This window comes from Myodes glareolus, chromosome 3 (assembly GCF_982192425.1).
Source record: "Myodes glareolus chromosome 3, mMyoGla1.1, whole genome shotgun sequence".
Classification (NCBI taxonomy): Eukaryota; Metazoa; Chordata; class Mammalia; order Rodentia; family Cricetidae; genus Myodes; species Myodes glareolus.
Genome location: NC_142028.1, coordinates 61,878,528 through 61,904,379, shown reverse-complemented (window position 1 = coordinate 61,904,379; position 25,852 = coordinate 61,878,528). Strand labels below are relative to the sequence as shown.

At 46.9% G+C, this 25,852-nt stretch overlaps 1 pseudogene; it reads left to right on the top strand.

Moving 5' to 3' along the window:
* Window positions 1-14,528: 14,528 nt before the first annotated feature.
* Window positions 14,529-15,080, top strand: LOC125400499 (small ribosomal subunit protein uS11 pseudogene; annotated as a pseudogene).
* Window positions 15,081-25,852: the final 10,772 nt, after the last annotated feature.

Genomic DNA, 25,852 nt, shown 5'->3' with positions numbered 1-25,852 from the left:
CATGTAGCCTAGGATGACTCACTGCGTACCCAAGGATGGCTCCTTTGAGCACCTGCCGCTCTTGCTGCCTCCTCCTCCCAGGTTCTGTGATAACAGGCATGTACCACTACTTGAAGCCAGAAAGATGTTGAATGGATAAAAACTGTCCCATGTGCCCAGCTGTGATGCGCCCAGATCTCTCCCCCACCGTACACCAAGTCCAAACAGGGTGCTGCAGCCCCTTGTGTAGTTTGTGGTCTTGCAGGGGGGACACACCCTTACCCTTGGGTCTGAGGAAGAAGATATATAGCCCTGCCCACCCCAGAAACACTGCAGACCTCTGCCTGGACCCTTCTAGTGATACAGAGCTGAAACCTACCTCCCTAGGACACCCATAGCCTCAGCACTTGGGAGGACTGGAGCGCAGGTCATCAAAGCCAGTATAAACAGACGGCACGAGACCCTATGTCATAACAAAACAAGACACAATTCCTCCTAACACCCGCCTCCTGTTTTAGGAAATAAGATGGGATGGGAACTGACTTCCCTGTGGTTCATATGCAAATGGGAAACAGAAGAGCTCACGCAGCTTCTGGGAACACTGGCGGTGAGAGGCTAGTTACTGTCTCTAAACGGTTTTCCATAATGACTTGGATCTTTTCATATTAACAGATAGATACTGTGAACAGCCACTCAAGGATCATGGGACACGGCGGTGGGGGGGGGATCATCAGAAAAGGATGGAGGAAGGAAGGGTCGAGGAGGAGAGGTGGGAGGAATGGGAAGATGCGTGCAGGGAGAGGAGAGGAGAGGAAGGGAAAGGATGAGAGGAAGAGAGAAGAGGAGGGGAGGGGAGAGGAGGGGAGAGAAAAAGAAGAGGGGGGAGGAGAGAGTAGAGGGAGAGAGGGAAAAAGGAGAAGAGAACAAGAGAGAAGGAGGGGAGGAGGACAGGGAAGGCAGAGGAAGGGAGGCTCCTGCAGGTTGAGGGAGGCTTTAGAAGATGGTGACACTGAGAACCACGGGACTCCTGGAGGCTTTTCCTGCTTCTTCTGTTTTTAGATTCTTTTCATCTTTTATTTCTTTTTTATCATTTTGTATTTTGTTTTATTATTTTTGAGATGGAGTTTGTAGCTCAGGCTGGTCTGAACCATGATCCTCCTGCCTCCGTCTTCCAAGTGCTAGTATTACAGGCATGTAGCTACCACATTCAGCTTCCGGCTTTACTTTAAAAAAAAAAATTCAGGGGCTAGAATGATGGCCCAGGGGTTAAAAGCCCTAGCTTCTCTTCCAGAGGACCCAGGTTCAGGTTCAAACACCTACATGGCAGCTTACACCTGTCAGTAATTCTCGTTCCAGGGGTTCAGGCATACATGCACCTATGCACATAAAATAAAAATAAATTCTATTTAGATTTACTTATTTTTTATGTGTTTTGCCAGCATGTGTGTCTTGTGCCAGGTGTGTGTCTGGTGCCCACAGAGGTCAGAAGAGGGTGTCAATTCCCTGGAACTGGAGTTACGGGCAATTGTGAGCCACCATGTAGGAGCTAAGAACAGCAAATGCTCTTAACCACTGAGCCATCTCTCCAGCGCTCCCTCCCACTGTTTATACAAAAGCAGAAGCAGGTTTTGTTAGTAATTACCAGAGAAAAACGAGAAAGAGAAGTGAGAGAAAGCCCCAAGGATGAGATTTCCAGGTTTAAAGAATTTTTCTTGGAGAGTTGGAGAGATGGCTCAGCAGTTAAGGGCACTGACTGCTCCTGAATATAGCCTGGTATCGGCTAAGAACAGACAGGAAGACCAATGGAACCGAATAGAAGACCCGGATATCAACCCACACATCTTTGAACACCTATCTTTGATAAAGAAGCAAAAAATATCAAATGGAAAAAAGAAAGCATATTTAACAAGTGGTGATGGCATAACTGGATATCAACATGTAGAAAAATGAAAACAGACCCATATCTATCACCATGCACAAAACTCAAGTCCAAATGGATTAAAGATCTCAACATAAAGCCAACCACACTGAACCTTATAGAAGAGAAAGTAGGAAGTACACTTGAACACATTGGCACAGGAGACCACTTCCTAAATATAACCCCAGCAGCACAGACACTGAGAGAAACAATTAATAAATGGGACCTCCTGAAACTGAAAAGCTTTTGTAAAATAAAGGACACAGTCAACAAGACAAAATGAAAGCCTACAGAATGGGAAAATATCTTTACTAACCCCACAGAGGTCTGATCTCCAAAATACACAAAGAACTCAAGAAATCAGTCACCAAAATTCAATAAAAAAAAAAATGGAGTACAGACCTAAATAGAGAACTCTCAACAGAGGAATCTAAAATGGCTGAAAGACGCTTAAGGAAATGTTCAACATCCTTAGTCCTCAGAGAAATGCAAATCAAACCAACTCCATCTTACACCTGTAAGAATGGCCAAGATCAAAAAACACTGATGACAACTTATGCTGGAGAGGTTGTGGGGAAAAGGGAACACTTCTGCATTGCTGGTGGGAATGCAAGCAGGTACAGCCCCTTTGGATGTCAGTGTGACGATTTCTCAGAAAATTGGGAGACAACCTTCCTCAAGACCCAGTAATACCACTTTTGGGTATATTTCCAAAGGATGCTCAATCGTACCACAAGGACATGTGCTCAACTATGTTTATAGCAGCTTTGTTTGTCATAGCCAGAACCTGGAAACAACCTAAATGTCCCTCGATAGAAGAATGGATAAGGAAAATGTGGTACATTTACACAATGGAGTACTACACAGCAGAAAAAAATAACAACAGCTTGAATTTTGCAGGAAAATGGATGGAGTTAGAAAACATTATTTTGAGTGAGGTACCCCCAGACACAGAAAGACAATTATCACATGTACTCACTCATAAGTGGTTTTAAAACATAAAGCAAAGAAAGCCAGCCTACAAACCACAATCCCAGAGAACTTAGACAACTATGCGGACACTAAGAGAGACTTACATAGTTATAATCTACGTGGAAAGTAGAAAGTAGAAAAAGACAAGATCTCCTGAGTAAATTGGGAGCATGGGGGCCTTAGGGGAAGGATTGAAGCGGCGAGGGGAGAGGCAGGGAGGGGAACAGAAAAAAATATAGAGTTCAATAAATATCAATAAAAAAGGGGGAAAAAAGCACTGATTGCTCTTCCAGAGGAACCGGGTTCAATTTCCAGTACTTACATGGCAGCTCACAACTGTCTGTAACTCCAGGTCCAGGGGATCTGGCATCGACTTCGCAGGCCAAACAGCAATGCACATAAAATGTGTTTTAATCCCCAAATGCTGGAATTAATGTTTTGTGCTAACAGGCAGTGGTGGCACACTCCTTTAATCCCAGCACTCGGGAAGCAAAGGCAGGTGGATTTCTATAAATTCGAGGCCAGCCTAGTCTACAGAGCAAGTTCCAGGACAGCTATGGCTGTTACACAGAGAAATCCTGTTTTGGAAAAAAAAAAAAAAAAGAATAAAATAAAAGAAATAACATCTTAAGCCACCACTGCCAGGCTAAGACACTGTCTCTCAAAACAAACCCAAAGTTCTTTTTGAGGTTCTTGGAATTAAACCCAGAGTCCGGGCTGGGCGGTGGTAGCGCACACCTTTAATCCCAGCGCTTGGGAGGCAGAGTCAGGCAGATCTTTGTGAGTTCAAGGCCAGCCTGGTCTACAAGAGCTAGTTCTAGGACAGGCACCAAGCAACCCAGAGAAATCCTGTCTCAAAAAAGAAAAAGAAGGGGGCTGGAGAGATGGCTCAGAGGTTAAGAACACTGACTGTTCTTCCAGAGGTCCTGAGTTCAAGTCCCAACAACCACATGGTGGCTCACAGCCATCTACAAAAAAATCTGGTGCCCTCTTCTGGCATGCAGGCATACATGGAGACAGAACAGTGTACATAATAAATAAAGAAAAACAAACAAACAAACAAAGAACAAGAACAAACAAACCAACCCAAGCGAAGCTGGGATGTGGTTCGGAGGTGGAATGCTCGCTTAGCATGAATGAGATCTTGAGTCTTCTCTCCAGTACTCCAAAAAGAAAGAACAAAAGCTGCAAGTAAGTCACCATCGAGTCTACTTGCTTTTAGTCAGTTAAAAAAAAAACACCGTGATTAGGGGCTGGAGAGATGGCTCAGCAGTTAAATGTGTATACTGTTCTTGAACAGAAGATGGGATTTCTGTCCCCAGCACCCATGCTAATGCCTCACAATTGTCTGTGACTCCAACTCCAGGGAGCCTGGCACTCTCTTCTAACCAATACACTCGTGTGCAAGTACACATGTGCACACACACACACACACACACACACACACACGCACACACGCACACACAGACAGACCCATACACACATGCGTGATTTAGAAATGAATCCTTTTGGAAACTACCCGGTTCAGAAGCATAAAGAACACTGTCGCGGGTGAAGGGTGGCCATGATGGATCACTCCCTGCCCGCCAACCGCCTTTCCCATCGCCGTCCTAGGAGAATCCCTGACTCTCCTCTGTCTTCACGTGCTACCTGAAGAAACTCTGCTCTTTTGCAAAATGCCCTTTTGTTAATCAGCCACCGCAATGATGGTAAATACCAGTTTGGGTATTTGAGCTGAGAGGGCCAGGCAGGCACTCCTCGGGACTGGGGGAGGGGCCTGGACCCGGGCCTGGGGAAGGGCAGAGCTGAAACTCAAAGCGAAGGAAACCTACAACTCCTCTGGGTCTGAGAAAGTGGGTAAGAGTGCAGAGGGATCTTCTTTTCCTTCCCTGTTTTGGTGGTGCCTAGATGGACTCCAGAGCCCTATACCCTCACCCGGTCCAGAGGCCCCTGGCACCTGTCAGCCCCTGACTGGAACAGGCTGAAGCCACAACCCTGCTCGCTATGGCAGATGCTTCTGTCAGGAAGGGACTGCACCCCTGCAGGTTGCCAGTACCCGACAGGGTCCTCATTCAGGGAAAGGGATCAAATTTCATTTCTCTACCAACCCCAAACCTTCCTGTCATTTCTGAGGTTCAGGAAGGCAACTGTGGCTTGTGGAACTTTCACTCCTTATTCACAAAGGGGCGAGAAGAAATTTCCTAGCAGAATGTTTTCCCAGGAAGATAGTGGCCTTCCTCTCTCCCACCTGGGAGATTCTGAGCACAAGGTCCCTTAGCTCAGCCCAGCCAGCCACCTGGTACAGGCTGATAAAGATGGTCTAACTCAGGAACAGCGGTCTTGCAATAAGAACAAGGAGAAAGCTGACTTAGCAAAATGGGAGGGAGCAAAAGTCCTTGCACCTGTGCCAAAGCAGCTGCAAAGATTCTCTTTGTAGTTATACCTTTAAAAGCTTACCCCACAGAGGAGATACAACTCTACCTCACTACAAGGGGCTCAGAGATGGGTTCCAAACATGTTTGAATTATGCTGATTAAACTTTGCTTATTACAGTCTGGGCCTCTCTGGTGGTCTTTCTCTGGGGGTTGTAATCTGGGCACAACAGTCTCTTGTCCCCTTAGCAGAGATTAAATAAAAAAAATAAGGCCCAGTAGTGGTATAAACCTTTAATCCCAGCTCTTGGGAGGCAGAAACAGGTGGATTTCTGTGAGTTTGAGGCCAGCCTGGTCTACAAGAGCTAGTTCTAGGACAGGCTCCAAAGCTACAGAGAAACCCTGTCTCAAAAAAACAACCTAAATAAATAAATAAATAATAACTTTTGAGGTTGAAAAGATGATTCCGTGAGAAAAACTCCTGTTGTTAGGCAAACCTGGCAACCTGGGTACAGTCTCTGGAGCCCACATAAGGCAGAAGGCAAGAATGAACTCTACAGTTTTGTCCTCTGACCTCCACATGCCGTCATAGTAAATAAAGATTGCTATTTGTTTGTAAAGATCCATCCTGAGCGAGCAAGTGGCCACACACTCCTTTAATCTCTGCCTCCTGAAGGCTGGGGTAGGTGTGGATGTTCAAGTCAGTCTGGGCTGCAGAGTAAAACCCAATTTAAAACAACAGCCGGGTGGTGGTGGCGCACACCTTTAATCCCAGCACTCAGGAGGCAGAGGCAGGCAGATCTCTGAGTTAGAGGCCAGCCTGGTGTACAAAGTGAGTTCCAGGACAGCCAGGGCTACACAGAGAAATCGTGCCTGGGAAAAACCACAGAAACAGATACTGAAGAATTGACTCAGCAATTCTGTCTGAGTAGATGCCCAGAGGACTTGAGAACAGGGACCTGCAGAGATGGTTCGGTGAAGAGCATTTGCTGCTCTTGCAGGGTGTAAGGGTCCGAGGATTGCTGTAGGAAGACCCCAGACTCAAATAGTAGGCAAAGACAAAGAGCGCTTATCCCAGCATGTGGGTTCCCCCGCAGGTCCTTTTAAACATAGCTAGGGAGCTGGAGGAACAGTGAATGCCAGTTCTAACGTGACCAGTTAAACAGGCAGCAGTTACATTAACACATTTTTAATTTTTGTTTTTCCATATTTGGGCATACTTGGGCAAGTCCGGATCTGTTTCAGGGGGCGACAAAACTGTCCTTTTTCAGTCACTGCTTTGAGATGGCGTGGGGCTGACTCAGGCCTTGCCTCTGCTCCCTCCCTTCTCCTGGTTGTCGGGGGTGGGGGGGTGGGGGGGTGTTGTTCATTAATAGCCCTTTGTTTGTGAAAGTGAAACTTAGACCCCCCCGCTTGTAAAATGGAGGAAGTTTAGGCATCTCTCAGAGAACCTGGTTTCAGATCCCAGCACCCACATGGTGATTCACAGCCAGCTCCTGTTCTAGGAGATCTGATGTCCTCACCCAGTACCAGGCACATATATGGTACAGTTACATACAGTGCAATACAAACATACAGGCAAAACACCCGTGCACAGAAATAATCGAATAAATCAATATAAAGCAAAAGAACCGAAAGAGTTCTTTGCACACCACGTTCACAGTTGCCAGAGGGAGGAGTCACGTGATGGTGGATGAGCCATTACAAAATATAGAATTCACATAAAGAAGGAGGGGAAAACAAATCTGTTGAAAGGGAGACATGGGCTGTAGCCACAGATAACTAGCGTGGGATTCCACTCATGTGGAACCTCCCGTGGTCAAAGTCACAGAAACAGAAGGCAGGGTTCAGATAAGCAGAGGTTGAGGCTGTAATGGGGTGGAGTGCTGCTCAATGAGGAAGAATTTCAGTTGTGCAAGACCAGAAAGTTCTAGAGATGTATTGCATGAATATGAATATTTTTGTACTTCCCTATTGCAGGGAATAGCTTAGCTGGGATGTTTTGAAGTCCTGAGTTTATTCTTCAGCTCTGAAAAAAAAATTTGAAAATTTTGTTATGCATATTTTACCATATTATTTATTTATTTACTTATTTTTGCAACCTAAAGGTGTTTAATAAAACTATATAAAAGTCTGGGGAAAGCCTGGTGTGGTGGTCATATCTTTAATCTCAGCACTCAGGAGACAGAAATTGAAGGCAACCCTGTCTACACCACCTTGTCTGCACATGGCCGATTCCAGGTTAGCCGACTAGGGTTACATAAGTGAAACAAAGCCTCAAAAAACAAACAAAACATAAAAGAAAAGAAAAGAAAAGAAAGAAAGGAAAGGAAGGAAGGGAGAGAGAGAGAGAGAGAGAGAGAGAGAGAGAAAGAAAGAAAGAAAGAAAGAAAGAAAGAAAGAAAGAAAGAAAGAAAGAAGGAAAGATGTGACTCGTGGGGCTCTGTGGTTAAGAGCACTAAGTGGTTAAAAGTGATTGAGCGTTTGCTTTGCCGAGGACTCGGGTTCAGTTCCCAGCACTCACGAAGGGTGGTTCACAACTGCTCAGAACTCCAGCCCCGGGGATCTGATGCCCTCTTCTGGTCTCTGTAGCTATCTGACATGTGTGCATACATACACATACTTTTGTAAAATCTCTTTTCACCTTTATTTTATGCGTATGGGTCTTTTGCCTGTGTGTTGTGTACCTTGTGCTTGCAGTACCTTTGGAGGCCAGAAGAGGGTGTTGGATCCTGGGACAGGAGTTACATATGGTTGTGTTTTTTCGGGGGTTTTTGTTTTTTTCGAGACAGGGTTTCTCTGTGTAGCCCTGGTTATCCCGGAACTCACTCTGTAGAACAGGCTGTTCTTGAACTCAGATCTGCCTGCCTCTGCCTCCCGAGTGCTGAGATTAAAGGTGTGCATTATCAAGTTCACATTTTAAAACATTATCACATTTTAAATGGGGCAGAGGTTGTTGAAGAGATGATCCTTCAGATAAGAGTGCTTTCGATTTTTGCAGAGGCCCCAAGTTTGGCTCGTAGCATATGGTGACTCACAGCTAAACATGCTAACTTGATACTTTGTATTATATTAACTAATGTTAATCTTTTTGTTTGTTTGTTTGTTTGTTTGTTCATTTTTTCAAGACAGGATTTCTTTGTAGCTTTGGAACCTGTCCTGGAACTAGATCTTGTAGACCAGACTGGCCTCCAACTCACAGAGATCCTCCTGCCTCTGCCTCCCAAGTGCTGGGATTAAAGGCATGCGCCACCACCACTTGGCAACTAATGTTAATCTTGATGCAACTTTGTCAGGTAATGTTCCCCCACAAAGTTGTACAGTTGTTACCTTTTGACTTATGTTCTGGATCTTTGCCAACTGTTAGGTTTGGTCCTGGCCCCTTGGGTGGATTGTCTTCTGAGGTAGTCTGCTCTCCCCTCTCTGCCCTTCTGTCAGCCTTGAAACAGTTGCTGAGTGATCAACACCACTAAACACCTAAAAGTAGTTTGGGTGACCTCCAAACGGGGACTAAGGGGCCACTGGGCCGCCCCTCTCAGGACTCCTCTTGCCACTCTAGACAATGTTTTAGAACTGAAACAGCTGCACTGAGACCGTCTAGGCATCAGTTAACCTCTGTGCCTCAACAGCCCTCCAAAGAACTTCAGAGGATGCTGGGATCGGTGTCAGCTCCTGGACAGCTACAGTGTGGGATCAGTGTCCTCCACAGACAACGCTGCTTCCACATCAACAAACCCCAACTGGTTCCAGATGGAGCCTGGAGACCAGGACCACCAAAAACTCAACCACAAGCCTTCTCCTATGTATGGGCTTCGGGTTCCCTCCCATCTGGTTCTCCCCTGGATCGCTCTTTCCTCATTGTTACATCTATAAATGGCTTACTTATTGAATGTCACCCTATACCCAAACAAAATATTCCATGTGAACTCTCCTTGGACTGGCAAGACAGCTTAGTGGATAAAGTTTGTCAACCTGAGTTTGATTCCTGGGTCTTCCAGGGTAAAAGGAGGGTGCTGATTCCTGCAATTTGTCTTCCGCACACATGTTGTGTCACCCATGTGCACACATGCACAAAATAAATATCAGAAAGTTTCTGTGTAGAAGGGTGTTTTCCCTGCATATAAATGTGTGCACCTCATGTATGCCTGGTGTCCAAGGAGTCCAGAAAATCCTGTGGAACCGGAGTTACAGATGGTTGTAAGCCACGATGGAGATGCTTTAAATCGAACTCAGGACCTCTGAAAGAGTAACCAGTGCTCTTAACCACTGAACCATCTCTCCAGTCCTTAAATTCTTTTTAAGCCAGGTGGTTAATCTCACACTTTTAATCTCAGCATTCGGGAGGCAGAGGCAGGTGGATCTCTGAGTTTGTTGCCTGGGCTACAGAGTGAGTTCCAGTACAGACTCCAAAGCTATACAGAGAAACCCTGTCTCAAAAAGACAAACAAACAACAATAACAACAACAAAAATTCTTTTTAAAGAAATAGCTTCCTTGCCGGGTATGTACCTATGGTCCAAGTGCTTGCAAAGATTGCTTGAATTCAATTTTTTTCTTTAATTTATCAGCTTGGCATTGTAGCAAACACCTTTAGTCCCAGCACTCAGGAGGGAGGCAGGTGGATCTCTTCACCAGTTGGAAGCCAGGCTAGTCTACATAACAAGTTCCAGGACAGTCAGAATTATGTAGAGAGATCCCAACTCAAAACAAACCAAAACAACCAACCAACCAAATCATCAACATTGTTTAGTGTGTGTGTGTGTGTGTGTGTGTGTGTGTGTGTATTTGGGTATGTGCATGTAAATACATGGGCTCACAGAAGCCAAAAGGGTTTTTTTTTTTTCCCCATTGGTAGTTGCAGGCTGCTTGATTTAGATGCTGGGAACCAAACTTAGATCCTCTGCAAGAACAGTATACGGCTAATACTCATGGCTCCAGTCCCTAGTCCAGCCTGAGCATCAGAGTGACATAATGTCTGAGGAAAAAAAAAACAAAAAACAAAAAACAGGACAAAAAGTCTCCTTAATTAGAATATGAAATTCCTATTTCTTGCTCTCACTCGGAGGTGGGGGTGGGGTGGGAGGGTTTTGGAAAAGCAAAGGAAAAGGAAATGCCCTCCCAGCTCTTCTGGAAAGGTGAACTCCGGGTGGTCTAGGTGTCCTGTTTTCCCCCCACAGGACATTTGCACACACGTGGGAATTCACACCAGCCCTAACTGGTCACCTTTTCTATTCTTTCAGCCCTGATTTATGTGTCGCACTCTGACTTCCACCAGCACACACCCCTTTGCGGCCGTGTGCATATGACCCTTCTCCCAGGGTCTCCTCAGTCAGCTGTGGCTTCTCTTCCCAGTCTTCTGCAAACTCCTGAGGCCTGCCTGGACTCTTTGCTTTACTCTTAGACATGCAGAGCCGGGTGTTTCCTGAGTACTGGGGAGAAGATTCTGGAATGTAAGTTCTGTCACTTCTCCATCCTGCACCACTCTGTCCCCTGAGGCTTGAGTGTAGAGTGATGTTACTTGAGGGATCTAGAGTCTGAGTGCCTCTCCTCTCTCCCGCCCAACTATAGCTGGAGATTCTTCTCTGTCCTGCCCCACTGGTACCCACAGCTGTTTATCAAATAATCATACAGAGGCATAACTGTTGTATAATTATAAATTGTTTGGCCGATGTCTCTATGGAACCCTCATCCCTTATTCTCAAAGGGGCGAGAAGAAATTTCCTAGCAGAATGTTTTCCCAGGAAGATAGTGGCCTTCCTCTCTCCCACCTGGGAGATTCTGAGCACAAGGTCACTTAGCTCAGCCCAGCCAGCCACCTGGTACAGGCTGATAAAGATGGCCTAACTCAAGAACAGTGGTCTTGCTCTAAGAACAAGGAAAAAGCTGACTTAGCACAATGGGAGGGAGCAAAAGTCCTTGCACCTGTGCCAAAGCAGCTGCAAAGATTCTCTTTGTAGTTATACCTTTAAAAGCTTACCCCACAGAGGAGATACAACTCTCTCTACCTCACTACAACGGAGATGGAGATGAGTTCCAAACATGTTTGTGTTATGCTGATTAAACCTTGCTTATCACAGTCTGGGCCTCTCTGGTGGTCTTTCTCTGGGGGTCATAATCTGGGCACAACAGTCTCAGGCTTATTGCTGGCTAGCTCTTACATTTAATTAACCTATTTCTAATAATCTGTGTATCACCATGTGACTTCATGACGTTATATGTTCTCTAGTTCATCTTGATGCTCCAGTGCTTCTCCCCAGGCCCTGTAAGGGAAAAATTAAAAATGCTGCAGGATCCCCAGTGGGCCCTGGGAGCAGCCAGCCCCAGGCAGAGACGGCTGCTGGTCCCCAAGCGGTGGCTGGTCCCAGGCAGGGAGACACGTGGTGGGTGGGCAAGAGACAGAGACGTGAATAGGCACGGCATGCAGAGTGAGGTTGGATATTTATTCAGGGGGTTATGGAGGGGGAAGGGAGAAAGGGAGAAGGGGGAGAGAGAGAGAAGAGGAGAGGCAGAAAAGGGGGGAAGCGGAGGAGTGGGGAGAGTGGCAGAAGCTGCCTCTTTGAGAGGCATGGAAGAGAGAGAGCTCAGGCCAGAAGCTAAAGATCAGCCTGTCTCAGCGGATGGGGGACAGAGTGGGCGTAGCTTGTCTCTTAAAGAGACAGCACAATCATTACAGGCCCTGTCCCTCTTCACCTGTATCTCTGTTTGGATTTCCTGCCTAGCTATATTCTGCCCTGCCATAGGCCCAAGCAGCTTATTTATCAACCAATAAAAGCAACACATACTCACTCACATCATACAGAAGGACATCCCACATCACCCAACCCTTTCCCAGGGGACCAAACTGGGTTCCAAGAAATGCTTAGGTTTAGGAACAACCACTGTTTCCTCTCAGCCTCAGTTTCTCCAGCAGCAAACAAAAAGGACTGAAGCTGAAAATCAAGGGCCCTTTTCTTTCTGTCCTTTAGGAACTCCCACTATCCACGAAGGTGCAGCAAAACCCCCAGAGGAGGCCACTCCATGAGTGGGAAGATTCATAGGGGGAAGTTCAGAGCTGCCAGGGGCAGAGAGAAGAGCAAAAAAGAAAAAAGGTGTGGACACTCTTGCCAATTGAAAGGAAACAGGTTGAGATGGGAGAGCCTGTGAGGAGGAAGAGCCTGGAAGAGTAGAATAGGGGAGCTTCGCAGGCCACAAGAGCCAGGAGGCTAGCGTGGGAACTTTGATGTGTTACAGGCAGGCACTAGTAGGCATGTTCCCCATTTGCCCGAGTTAGGGGAAGACAGAGGAAGTGGTGGTTCAGACAGACGTTAAATAATAGCTGATGTAAGATTCGTCTTTCTTCAGTAACTATCGATCACCCTGCCAGAGTCCACCCTGAGCTGATCCAGACTGTCATGTCAGTGGGACTGTGCTTTTGAGGTTTTGGGGAGAGCACTTTAGACAACACCCAGTACCACGGTCCAGCTCAGATGTCCTCTCTTCCTCACAAGAGGGTCTGTCCCAATCGGCTTAGGCCTGAGTGCCACACACACTTGAATCTTGCCTTAGCGGCTCATTTTATTCCTAGCAATTCTTAGAAATCCTGCTTGGACAGGATATGACAACCTGGAAGAGGCCACACAGGATTCAGCAGGTTCGAGATGCGCCTGGGTCTGCAAAAGCCCCTGGCCAAGTTCCCCTTTCTCGCTGGGGATGCTTCCCTCCCTCCCGCAACTCTTTTCTCTGTTTCCTGACCACTCTTACTTCCCCCAAGGGCTTAAGTTTTGTCGAAACCAACCTTAGTTTGTCTGTTTGTCCTTCAACATGTCCTGGGTCACTGGGATCATGAGACCCTGTGGATGGCGCAGGTGGAGGACTCTCTGTTATCGCCAAAGGAAACTCCCGTTCCCCAAACTCCAAAAGGCAGTCTAGTCAGCTCAACCTGGACTTTAGGACAATTTCTGGCAGTTAGATAAAAGCCAGCACTCCTCAGGAACTTATGAAACTGATTCCCATCTACCAAAAGGACTCATTTCCCATACCTCTGGCAGAGGGACACAGGGCTACCCGGTGGCTTATCAGAGCCTATGCTGGGCTTCCAGGCTCCCTCACTGTCAGTGTCAAAATACCTGTTACACATTGCAAAGTCCATGCTAGCATCCTAACCCTTCTCACCTCCTTCCATTTGGAGGCCCCAGTGAGATCAAGGCCCAAACCCAAACTTAGAAATTTGGAAGCTAGCCCGGTGGTGGTGGTGGTGGTGGTGGTGGCGGCGCACGCCTTTAATCCCAGCACTTGTGAGGTAGAGGCAGGTGGATCTCTGTGAGTTGAAGGCCAGCCTGGTCTATAAGATCTAGTTCCAGGACAGGCTCCAAAGCTACAGAGAAACCCTGTCTCAAAAAACAAAACAAAACAAAAAACAAACAAAAAAAAAAAGAAATTCAGAAGCCGGACCCTTCTCTCTGGTCCCCAGGACTGAAGCGCTGCTCTCCAGGTATGCTCACCTTGAAGACATCCTAAGGCCCTGAGGCATGCCTTTGATTCAGTGGAGGGAAATAGTGAGCTCCTTTTTTCTTCTCTTTTTATGGGAACCTCCTCTGGTAAACTATAAAAACTTTTTGTTGTTTTTTTTTTGAGACAGGATTTCTCTGTGTAACCTTGGCTGTCTTGGAACTCACAGAAATCTGCCTGCCTCTGCCTCCCAGTGCTGGGATTAAAGGTGTGAGCCACCACTCTCCTGCTCTTATTTGTTTAAAAAAAAAAAAACAAAAAAAAACCCTTCTTTGGTCAGACTGGTGAACCTCTGAATGACCCCAAATGTTGTCATTGCCCCTGTTCCTTTGGTTTCATTTTCGATGCCTTAGTCTCTGGTATGTGCTGTGTTCTGACTTTTGGGTTTGTTTTTGCTGTCTTCTTTCCTTTCATATGTTCCCGGACCCCACTTAATTTTCTCCAGTTACAGGTGGACTTAGGAGCTGGACCAAGCCCTAGCTGCTACCACCCCCACTCTGCCAGGCTGGGGTGATGTGGACGGCCCCCTCCTCAGCATGCCACCCTGGGAGGCTTTGTTCACTCCAGGCCCAAATCTGCCCCTGCTGCCCGCCATGGCTACTTTGATAGCGAAGGGTCCAAATTTCTTCCTGGTCACTGGATTCAGTTTATCAGGGACTCAGATGTCTGTTGGGTATGGGTAACGTGGAAATACTCTTTGTGATGTTCTGCTGTGTTGAAAGACTGGCTCTGGAGCTTGAAAGCTTCTGTCCCGTCAGGAGATCCACCTGACTTTGTGGGGAAGGAAAAGCAAGGCAGAACAGCTAAAAGAAGTTAAACTGTGGGGAGGCGACGTTCAGAGATGGCACCTCGCAAGAGGAAGGAAAAGAAGGAAGAACAAGTCATCAGCCTTGGGCCTCAAGTGACTGAAGGAGAGAACATATTTGGTGTCTGCCACATTTTTGCGTCCTTCAATGACATCTTTGTCCATGTAACCGATCTTTCTGGCAAGGAAACCATCTGCCGGGTGACTGGTGGAATGAAGGTGAAGGCTGACAGAGATGAGTCCTCTCCGTATGCAGCCATGTTGGCTGCCCAGGATGTGACCCAGAGGTGCAAGGAGCTGGGCATCACTGCCCTGCAGATCAAACTCTGCGCCACAGGAGGAAACAGAACCAAGACCCCTGGACCTGGAGCCCAGTCAGCCCTCAGAGCTCTTGCTCGCTCAGGGATGAAGATTGGGCGGATTGAGGATGTCACCCCCATTCCCTCTGACAGCACCCAAAGGAAGGGGGCTCACCGTGGTCGCCGTCTGTGAACAGGACTTCTCAAATTATTTTCTGTTAATAAATTGCTTTGTATCAGAAAAAAAAAGTTAGACTATGCTGAGCAATAATGGTGGCACACACCTTTAATCCCAGCACTTGGGAGGCAGAGGCAGGCAGAGATTGAGGCCAGCTTGGTCTACAGAGGGAGTTCCAGGACAGCTAGGGCTGTATAGAGAAACCCTGTCTCAAACAACAACAATAACAAAATCAAGCAAACAAAAAAAAAAGAAAGCTACATGAGTGTATTAGTCAGGATTCACAGAATTTATAGAATTAATCTCTGTCTGTCTGTCTGTCTATCTATCTATTTATCTATCTATCTATCTATCTAATCTTTGGATATATACAGATAGCAGCTGGGTGTCTCCACTGGCCTTCTGGATGTGCTGGGATCCTGAAGACGCAGGCTCCGATGCCAGTGTAGGAATGGGTGTGCTGACAAGGCGAGGGCCAGCAGGCAAAGAATGGATAACACCTTGCTTCTTCATTGTCCTTATGTAGGCTTCCAGCAGAAGGTGTGGCCCGGATTAAAGGTGCACCTTCCTGCCTCAAGATCTGGATTAAAGGTGTGTGTCATCCTGCCTCAAGATCCAGATCACAAGCGTGCCCTCCATTTCTGGATTGTTGTTCATTCCAGATATAGTCAAGTTGACAACGAAGAATAGCCATCACAATGGGTAATCTTAAATCCAAATCCATCACTGTCCATAGTTCTGGACAAGTCTCCAAAATGTATCCCTGCTTTTTTAACTCCTGCAGTTCCACTTCTGGCTAACTGTCCTTGTTAACATGGTTTAAATGTATGGTTTAAAATGCTTACTCTGAGAAAGGCTCAGCTACCCTGGAATCCCAAGCACCCAACGTAGTCACCGGTCAACTAAAGTTAGGGCCACAGCTACTAAACCCGAGAAACTGGGACAGTTTTCTGATGCAGCAGAAGGGTGACGTAAGCAGCTCAACAAAGAGGCAGAGCGTCTCTCCTTCGCTCAGGTCTGTTCGGGCTGACGGAGACTGACTTAAGTCTAGCTTCCTTGTCTTTGCTAACTTTGTTAAGCTTCGGCTATTTTGATAAACAGAGTCATATAAGAAACTGTGATATTCTGCAACGGTGCACTGTGAAAGGACCAGGCAAAGAAAGTTCTCGCCGGGCAGTGGTGGGGCAAGCCTTTAATCCCAGCACTCGGGAGGCAGAGGCAGGTGGATCTCTGTGAGTTTGAGGCCAGCTTGGTATACAGAGCGTGTTCCAGGACAGGTTCTGAAGTCACAGAGAAACCCTGTCTTGAAAAAAAAAACCCAAAACCCAAGAAGTTTATTTAAAATCAGGTAAAGTTGGCCTAGAAAGATGGCTCAGCAGTTAAGGCACTGGCTGCTCTTTCAAAGGTCCTGAGTTCAATTCCCGGCAACCACATGATGGTTTATAACCATCTGTAATAAGATTTGGTGCCCTCTTCTGGCCTGCAGCCATACATGGAGACAGAACACTGTGCACATAATAAATAAATAAATAAATAAATAAATCTTTAAATAAAATAAAATAAAATCAGGTAAACTTAATAAATGGTCCTCAAAACTTTTCGGAGATCTGATGAATATGGCATTTAAACTATATAAAGGGAAAAGCTCCCCATGTTAGAAATACATGCCAGCTCCTAGCAGCAACCGTAAGGGACACAGACAACTCCACCTGAATTATGCTGATGCTATAATGCTAGCCCTGGCCAAAGTTGCCCATGCCTCGCCTGCTGCCAGGCCTGCCACACTGTGGACACTGTGGGGTTGACTGCCCTGCTCTGCTAGTCACACTGGGTCAGCTTTTCCAAGTTCTTCCTCTGCAGGAAAATCTCTAGGACATTCTGGTCTGGCAGGCAAAGGCCTATGCTGTCCTGTGTGCAGCAAGTGAAGATTTAACGTTGTCCTGTGTGACAGCCAAAGACTGCTGTCAGTAAGCAGCCATTTATGTATGTCTAATGATAAATAACTGGATGAAAAGTTTAAGGTTTATATAAATTACAAACACCTAAAAATAATTTTAACTACAAACATCTGATGACATAAAAGTCTCAATAAGTTATGGAAATCTGAAAAATGTTTAAGATATACAAATACTTTCTCTATGTTATTGTTATACTAAGATTTCAAAAGTTTAAATTTTTGTTGTGTTTTTGGTTTTTTGAGACAGAGTTTCTCTGTGTAGCCTTGGATGTCTTAGAACTCACTCTGTAGACCAGGTTGGCCTCAAACTCACAGAGATTCGCCTGCCTCTGCCTCCTGAGTGCTGGGATAAAAAGCGTGCACCACCACCACCTGGCCCAGAGTTTTAGCATTAATCAAGGAAGTTCTGCCACACTGGTAAAGCCTTGGCTATTCCCAGTCACAAGCTCAAGATTTTCAATTTCCTTTGCTTGTCTTTATTCTAAATATAGACTTAAAGATTTGCCTCATCATGCACAGAACATCTCCATCCAATCTACATATCCAGTCCTCTGGACAGAAAGAAATGTTCATGTTTTTAACCAAAGCCACAGCTCTTGCTCTGACTCAAAGGCGTGAGTCCACTCCAGCTGTTTGACAGACACCCGTTCACTGCTTTTTCACAGTATAGATTTCAATGCAGATTACAAATAACGGTAATATAAACCTCAGGGAACTGAAAAAACCATAAGACTTGAACTCATCTCTCACAGATCAGATGAACTCTAGATAAGTACCCTGTCAACCAACAGCTGAAACTTTCCTGCCTGTTGCCTAATCCTGAGAGGGAAGCCCCAAACATAAAAACTTCCTTTAAGCCCTTTAACTTCTGTCCCTGGTCAATACCTTTCTTGACAGAGTTCCGCTTGACTGGTAGATGAAGGAGCAGAACAAACTCCATTTTGAGAAAGAACTCCACTTTAGACGGGATCTACTAAGGGGGTGGATGCAGCCCAGCAAAGTCATAAAATTCCCAAGAAACTGTGCCAGCCCTGGTTAAAATGACGTCACCAGGGTGTCCATACAACATCTGTTTATATCTGCTGGCTTCAAATGTCCTCGTAGGTATCTGATTAACGGCTGTTTCGAAATTCCTCTATACCCCAACCAACAAATTCAAAAGTTGTATACTTTTACCCAATCCTGAAATACCAAGGCTTTGTGCCATCCTGACTCGTGGTTTTTGCCTTTAAAATCCCCTCACCCTGAAGCCTTGGGGCCATCTTCCCCCACCCGCTCCGGAGATGTGTTGGATTTGGTCCGAGCTAGCTAATTTGTAATCAACAAACCCCAGTGTTTGCATCGGATGCCAGCTCTGCGGCGGTCTTGCCTTAGGGTCCTGTGACACGGGTACAACAGTGGCCACCACCCAGAAATCAGCTGTGAACTACAAACCGCTCCAAAGGTGGCATTTGTACCACACCAGCGCCCAGATGGTCCCTCAGAACTGGAAAGCCCTGGACTTGCTGAAAGCCGACGTCCATCAGTCCAGTCCGTGTGCTTGCTCCCTGTCTCTTCAGCTGGGTCTGCAGTCTGGATGCTTCTGATTGCCCTAATCTCCTCCTGGCCTTTGGCTAATATTCCAGCCCCCCTGGGTCCTGACAACAGCATCCTAAGTTAGCAGGAAGCAGTTACAGAGGAGAATACGGCATTCCCTTGTCCTCAGCAAGAGCTGGGAGATTAGATCCGAAGGAAACGCCTGGTAAAGGGGACAAATGGCTACCTATAGTACCTATTGGTGTAATGAGATTATATGGCCTTAAGATTTTTGTTCTTTCCATGCTAATCAAACGGACGTAATTTATAAACAAGTCATGCATCTTCTGATGAACTGTGACCTTTGTCTACCTCTGCCCCTCAGATAAAGAATGCTAAGACCCTATCAAAGATTTGACAGGGACACAAAAGACAAGGGGGGAAATGATGCGCAGCCTGCCTCCGGTTGAGGTTTAAAGGCCATCTATCTGATAGTAAAGACACAATAGGCTCATTCCTGTTTATGATTAAACCTTTGTTTCTCGAGGATTGCACTAAGTCCCACCTGAACTACAAATGGCTCTGTACTGCCTGAGAACAGAGAACAGCAGCCATGTCTTTGTTTCAAAAGTTGTAATACCCATCTCGCAACCCTACCTTTATCTCAAAAGGTTGCCATGACTACCTTGGTCTGACTGCATTGCAATCACGCCTTTGTTTCAGAAGATCGTTATGATTAACACGTTATGTTTATGTTCTGCTCTGTAACTCCTCTTGTTTTATCTGCCAAATCACCAATTTGGAAACCCCCTACCCCTGAGCTATAAAAACCTTGTCTTCCTCATGTTGAAGGCTGACTTCTCGAATCCCGTCTTAGCGGGAGGCAGCCCATATACATGAAAAATAAGAACTTGCTTTAATTGCTTGCTGTAATTAATTTGGCCATGATGGTTTGGGCTGGTGGTTTTTCTTCTTCCATCATTGGGATTAATACTCTCCCCTAACCTTCTTGCAGCTCACAGGCTTCTCTCCCCCAGCTGTTCATTCTTATAATCCCGTTATTCTCCTATGCTCTGCTCTGGCTTCTCTCACTGTTTTCTCTATTCTCTATGCTATTCTCCCCCCTCCCGCAGATAGATCTGGCCATGGCAGTCTGTTGGCCACATTCAGTCTATTTCTTTCTTCCTTTCCTCCTTTTTTCTCCCTTTTTTCTTCTTTCCTTCCCTCCCTCTTTCTTTCCTTTTCTTTGTCTTTTCTTTCTTTTTTTTCTTTTTTGGTTTTTCAAGACAGAATTTCTCTGTGTAACCTTGGCTGTCCTGGAACTCACTCTGTAGACCAGGCTGTCCTCAAACTCATAGAGATCCTATGGCAAGTGCTGGGGATTAAAGGTGCGTGCCACCACCACCTTGCCAGTCTATTTCTTTTTCTCTCTGCTCTGGATTCTTCCAGATGCCTCTGTCTGTTCTCTATCTCATATCTAAAATAAAAACCTTTCCCTTAAACATACCAAGGAGCGGTCATGTTGTCACCGTGTGTGCTGTTAAACACTACAAGCTGGACTCTGGGCTGCCCTTTCTGGCTGGAAGGAAGAGTAGTTCACAACTGGCCTTTGATGATGTAGGACCTAAGGACCAACAGAAGGGAAAGGAGAAGGAGAATCCCTCCACCCCTGGCAGGTCTTGTTTAGTCCCCAAAGTATAGTTCCCGGGGAAACAGTTGTCACAATAGACAAAACAGTTTCAGTGTGGAAGGTCACTCAGGGCTTGTCTGCTGCAGTCTGAGGACCAGAGAAGGCTGGTTAGAGGAAGTACCAGGACAGCAGCAGAGGGTGCAGGGCATCCAGTGGAAGCCAGAGTGTGGTCTTTGTCTTAAGAAGTTTGGGGGGTGAGCTCCATTTTGACTTGAGTGAGAGACCATGGGAAGCACATGAGATCTTAAACAGACTTTGGTCCTGTGGACAGTGGCTCGAAAGGCAGAGAGAGGCAGGATGGAGGCTGGGAAAGTGGTCAGAGGCACTGTAGAGGACCAACTTAGGGGGTGGGGCAGATGGGAGAGGCATTGGGGAGGGAGGAAGCTCTGGGTCTGAGTTAGGGGCTCACCTCGTGTCTAGGCTGCCTTGATCTGAGAGCAGGATGCTTGGGGCTGTTGTGATAGACACCTCTTCCTGCTTTGCCCATCCACAGTGCCTCTCTCTACAGCCCTGATATGGGCATGTGACAGTGACCAGTGTCTTGGACTCCCATTGGTGACTATTCATTGCGGGCCCACTTCTGTGCTATCAAAGAGTAATGGGGTCTGAATCATCCAGAGGACCTGGATTTCCAGAGTGGTCACCATCTGCTTTGGGCCTCTACCCACTTTTGGCTCTCTTAAGAAGCCCAGGACAGGGGGCTGGAGAGATGGCTCAGTGGTTAAGAGCATTGTCTGGTCTTCCAAAGGTCCTGAGTTCAATTCCTAGCAACCACATGGTGGCTCACAACCATCTGTAATGAGGTCTGGTGCCCTCTTGTGGCCTTCAGGCAAACACACAGACAGAATATTGTATACATAATAAATAAGTAAATAAATTTTTTTTTTTAAAAAAAAAAAGAAGCCCAGGACAGAGATATTCCAGGAGACAAGTGAGCTTGGGAACAGGGAGTGGCTTGAACCTGGGAGCTATGGGAGACAACCATTGACCCACACAGCCAGAGAGCAGAGATGCAATTGGTGTATAGTGGGGAGTCAGTCATGTGATGGAGAGGCGAGGGGTGGGGTGGGGGACAAAGAATCTCCTTGTCCCTGAACCCGGAGCCCCTGGCTGTGACTTCACTTTATGCCAGGCAGGATCTACCTCTCCCTTAGTTTTATCTTCTCTGTGCCCATCTTCAAGCCTGTGTTTCCAGCCTGACATTGGGCTCCAGGTCTATGGACCTCAATGTCAGCACATGGGAGGCAGAGGCAGGTGGATCTCCATGAGTTAGAGGCCAGCCTCATCTACATAGCAAGTACCAGGACAGCCGGGGCTGCACAGAAACCCTGTCTCAGAAAACAAAAAAAGAAAGAAAGTCTTTATTAACTGGCCGCCGACTACACTGGGTGTTCAGGATTCCAGTGTAGCTCTGAGCCTCTCTCAGGGTGAGCTTTAAAGCACAAAAACCATGTCCTGGGTTGACGTCCTTCAATTAACAAGAACAGTTAGCCAGAAGCAGAGCTTCAAAAGCCAAAAAGCAAGGTTAGTACATTTAGAGACGCTCCCAGAACTATGAGTTTGGTGGATTAAGTTTTTATTTTCATTTTTGGCAGGTTGGTACTGTCTACGTGTTGAGTTTGCAGCTTGGATGGTGCCCCACGCTACCGTCTCGCCAGCAAGAACCACGCGGGACACAGGATCCTTCTGCAGAAAAGCTTTAATGCCCCTTGGGAGAGAGAGCATCAGTCAACATGGCGGAGACCCAGATATGAAGGAACCCATCCCTTATATAGGAAACAGTCCTTGCTTCGGACGTGTTGCTCTTGGATTGGTCAACTGTCCATTATCCCAGATGATGCCTCAGGAGTAGGCGGGGACTCAGTGGAAAGTTACTGCGCACCTGTGCTTTGTTCACCTGGCGGTGAAACCGGATGTCAGCGCCATCTTGTAATGGGGCATGTGGATGCGGCCCTTCACAGGATGGCACTTCCAGTTGTGAGAAGGTCTCAGGGCCTACTAAGGTCTGGGGCCTGTTACACCGCCAAATGGTTTCTCTTCAGTTGGAGACATCTCATGCTGGTGCCTGGAGATGGGGGCTGCTTCTCTCCACGCTTCTTGGAGTCAGGAAGTCAAGGGCCACCTTGACATAGCCACAGGGCGCGGGAGGGAGCTGGACTTTGAGTGTTGGAGGGCTAGCTGAATCCAGGTAACCACAGTGGGTGAATGGGAGGGAGAAGCAGGAGGCAGGGAGGTGACAGGGAGGTTGGCTGTCACCGAGGTAGATGAGAGCCCTTCAGAGCACTCTCAGCAGAGACCCAACCATGACCGACTGAGGTCACAGTGGGACTAGAGCAGGTGCCCCAGGAAATGGAGAAAAGCCCAGGAGGGCACAGTGGGGCAGAGGAGTGGGCGGGAACCGAGGCAACACTGAGGTCATAGTCACGGTATTTCTGCTTTGTTTCCCTACACTGTCAGAATTATACTGTCCCCTGATGGTTTGTTTGTTTTTCAAGACAGGGTTTCTCTGTGTAACCCTGCTGTCCCAGAACTCACCCTGTAGACCAGGCTGTCCTCAAACTTAGAGATCCTCCTGCTCTGCCTCCTGAGGGATTTTAAGCCTGTGCCACCACTGCCCATCCCCCCTGATTTTTTTTTTTTTGAGACAGGGTTTCATGTAGCCCAGGCTGGCCTTGAACATGCTTTATAGCCCAGGATGGCTTTGAACTCCCGAATTTCCTATCCTCATCCCCCAAATTCTAGCATTAAAGGTGCATGCTGCCATTCCCAGTTTATGTGGTATCGGGAAACGGAGCTTCGTACCTACTAGACAACCTCTCCCCGGCAACTGACCTATGTTTCCAGGCTCCCGAGGACAGCGATGCTGCCGTGAATGTGACCAGAAGAGAGGCGGGCGTGCAGGACATCAGCACTAGCAGACGTCATCGGCAGACAGGGGCGAACAGGCTCCACAGAGCTGCAGCAGGGGAGGGTGTGGCGAGGAAATGGCGAGAGCTTCTTCTGAAGGCCATTTCTCAGGTCTCACCTGGCCCTCCTGCCAGTAGCCTTGTCCCCAACAAAAGACGTCCCCAACCCATGCCTGGCCTAAGTGTGAATTCAGTACTTGAAGTTTCATCTACCACCAAAGGCCCAGAGATAGAGACAGGGACAGGCAATGGGTAAGAGAAAGAATCAGAAAAGGGGCTGGAGAGGTGGTTCAGCAGTTAAGAGCACTTCCGCTCTTAAGGATGCTTGTGGTTCCCAAGGTTCACTTAGGTCCGCTCACAACTCCAGCTCCAAGGAATCAATGGCCCTCTTCTGGACTCTGCCGGTACTGCACTCGGGTACACATAACTCTTTCTCTGCAGCACCTTTTCATTTGTATTTTAATAAAGTTTGCCTGAAAATCAGAAATGTAAAACAGCCACACTGGCCAGTCTTAAGACCAGGCAACAACGACACACACCTTTAATCCCAGTAGCCACACTAGTTTGCCACAAAAACCAGAAGGTGGTGCGCGCCTTTAATCCCAGAACTAAAGATTATAAAATGGGAGGATACAGCGTCATCTGAGATCCCTCATTCTGAGATTCCTGGAGGCAGAATCACCATTTCGAACTGGGGTAGAAGTAAGAGCCAGGGGCTGGCTGTTTTGCTTTTCTGACCTTCAGGTTGAACCCCAACATTTCTGTCCCTGAGATTATTTTATTAATCATGTTTCATTCCTCCACTATACTCATAATTAAAACTCTTATCTTTTTTAGAAATTTGGAAGGGAACAAAATTCTGAGACTGTCTCCTGTCCTGGGGACAGAGAGGGTTGGCAGCCGCCAGGAACTGCCCTGTGCTGTGGTATCTTCTCAGTCTGTGTGCACTAAGCCTCATGGTTTCCATCTGGAAAGTGGACACACTGCCATCCTCCCAAGCAAAGAACGTGCTCGGCAGGGTGCTCAACAATGAATCCCCTTTGTCCCTATGTCCCTGCCCACCCACCATGGAGGAACCTCGCTGCTCGCAGAACAGTTCCAAAGATGAACACAGGGCCCCTTCTGGTGGTGAAAGCAGGTACTGCATCCCTTCCCAGCAGAGCTCCCTTCAGGACACAGGCCGCATCCGCTGCAGAGTGAAGTGGCCCTTCCTCCACTTCTTGATGACGGCGAAAGTCACCCTCTTTGGAATGTTTCACAACTCTACTTTGTCCCCTTCCCCTTTGCCAGGTAGAATTTGAAATAATCTCAAAATTTGGATTTCTGCCTACATTTTCTAGACAGACAGACACGGGGAGATCTAGAACATCCATCTGCCTGTCCCCTACTTGGGAAACTCGCAGAGGCCAGGGCCAGTCTCACCTGTTTCCAGGGTGTTACTCTGGCACTAGTCAGGCCCCACCTCAGCTCTCCCCAAGGATGCTCTCCTGGGTGAGGAGATACGCGTACATCTTTTTCTGCATTTTCCAAAATACGAATTAAAAATTTTTGAGACTGGATCTTACTAACTTCGGGGGACCTAGAGCATATTATGTAGACCAGGCTGGCCTTAAGTTTTTTAAGAGTTTTGTCTCCCAAGTCTGGCCTTTATTCTTTTGTATTTGTGTGTGTATGTATGTGTGTGTGTGTATGTTTTTAGCTCAGTATGCATCTGGAGGCTGGAGGACAACTGTGTGCAGTGGCTTTTGGGATGAACTCACACACAAGGCTTGGAAGGAAATGCTTTTACCCACTGAGCCATCTCCAGGGCCTTTGTTTTACAAGACAGGGTTTCTCTGGGCAGCCCTGGCTGTTCTTGAACTCATTCTGTAGATCAAGCTGCACCTTGAACTCAAACTCAGAGATTCACGTGCCTCTGTCTTCCAAGGGCTGGGATTAAAGGTGTGTGCCACCACCGTCTGTTTTGTTTTTAAGGAAGTCTTGCTGTGTAGCCCAGGTTGGCCTGGAACTTGCAATCCTCCTATATCATACAGGTGTGAACAACCATTTACAGGTGCATTTTTTAAGTGTGTGTGTGTGTGTGTGTGTATGTATGTGTGTATGAAATCTTTTCAGTGCTTTCAAATTCCCCAACAAGTTTCTTGTTTGATGGCTTTCTCACAGTGACTTCTCCACCTGGAAAACCTTGGTCCACTCCTTCTGGGTGTCACCTCCACCCCATCTCACCCCTGGTGCGGAAGAATTGTCTGTATTCTGTCAATCATGTTTTAAATAAATGCTGATTGGCCAGGCAGGAGGTATAGGCGGGAAAACCAGACAGGAAGTGAAAATGTTCAAAGAGAGCAGAATTCTGGGGAGGAGGAAGTTGATTTCTCCCACTCCTGCCCAGACCACTGAAGCAGCAGGATGTAAGCTGCCCCACTGAAAAAGGTACTGAGCCACATGGCTAAAATAGATCAGAATAATGGGTTAATCAAGATGTGAGAGTTAGCTAATAAGTAACCTGACCTAATGGGCCAATCAGCATTATAACTTATAGAGTCCTCTGTGTGGTTGATTTTCTCTGGGACTAAACAGCTGTGGGGTACTGGGAGGCACAGAAAACACAAACAAGTAGGCACCCTCATGTTACACACCCCAAGGCACTTTGACCACCTAGGTCTTTCTTGATTTGGGCCCATTGACCTCACGTAGTCCTCTATCAAAGTTCTCCCATTAGACAGAGCAGCAGTGTGGCCATTTCTTTCAAGGTCTCACCTATCCCAGGCCAGGCCT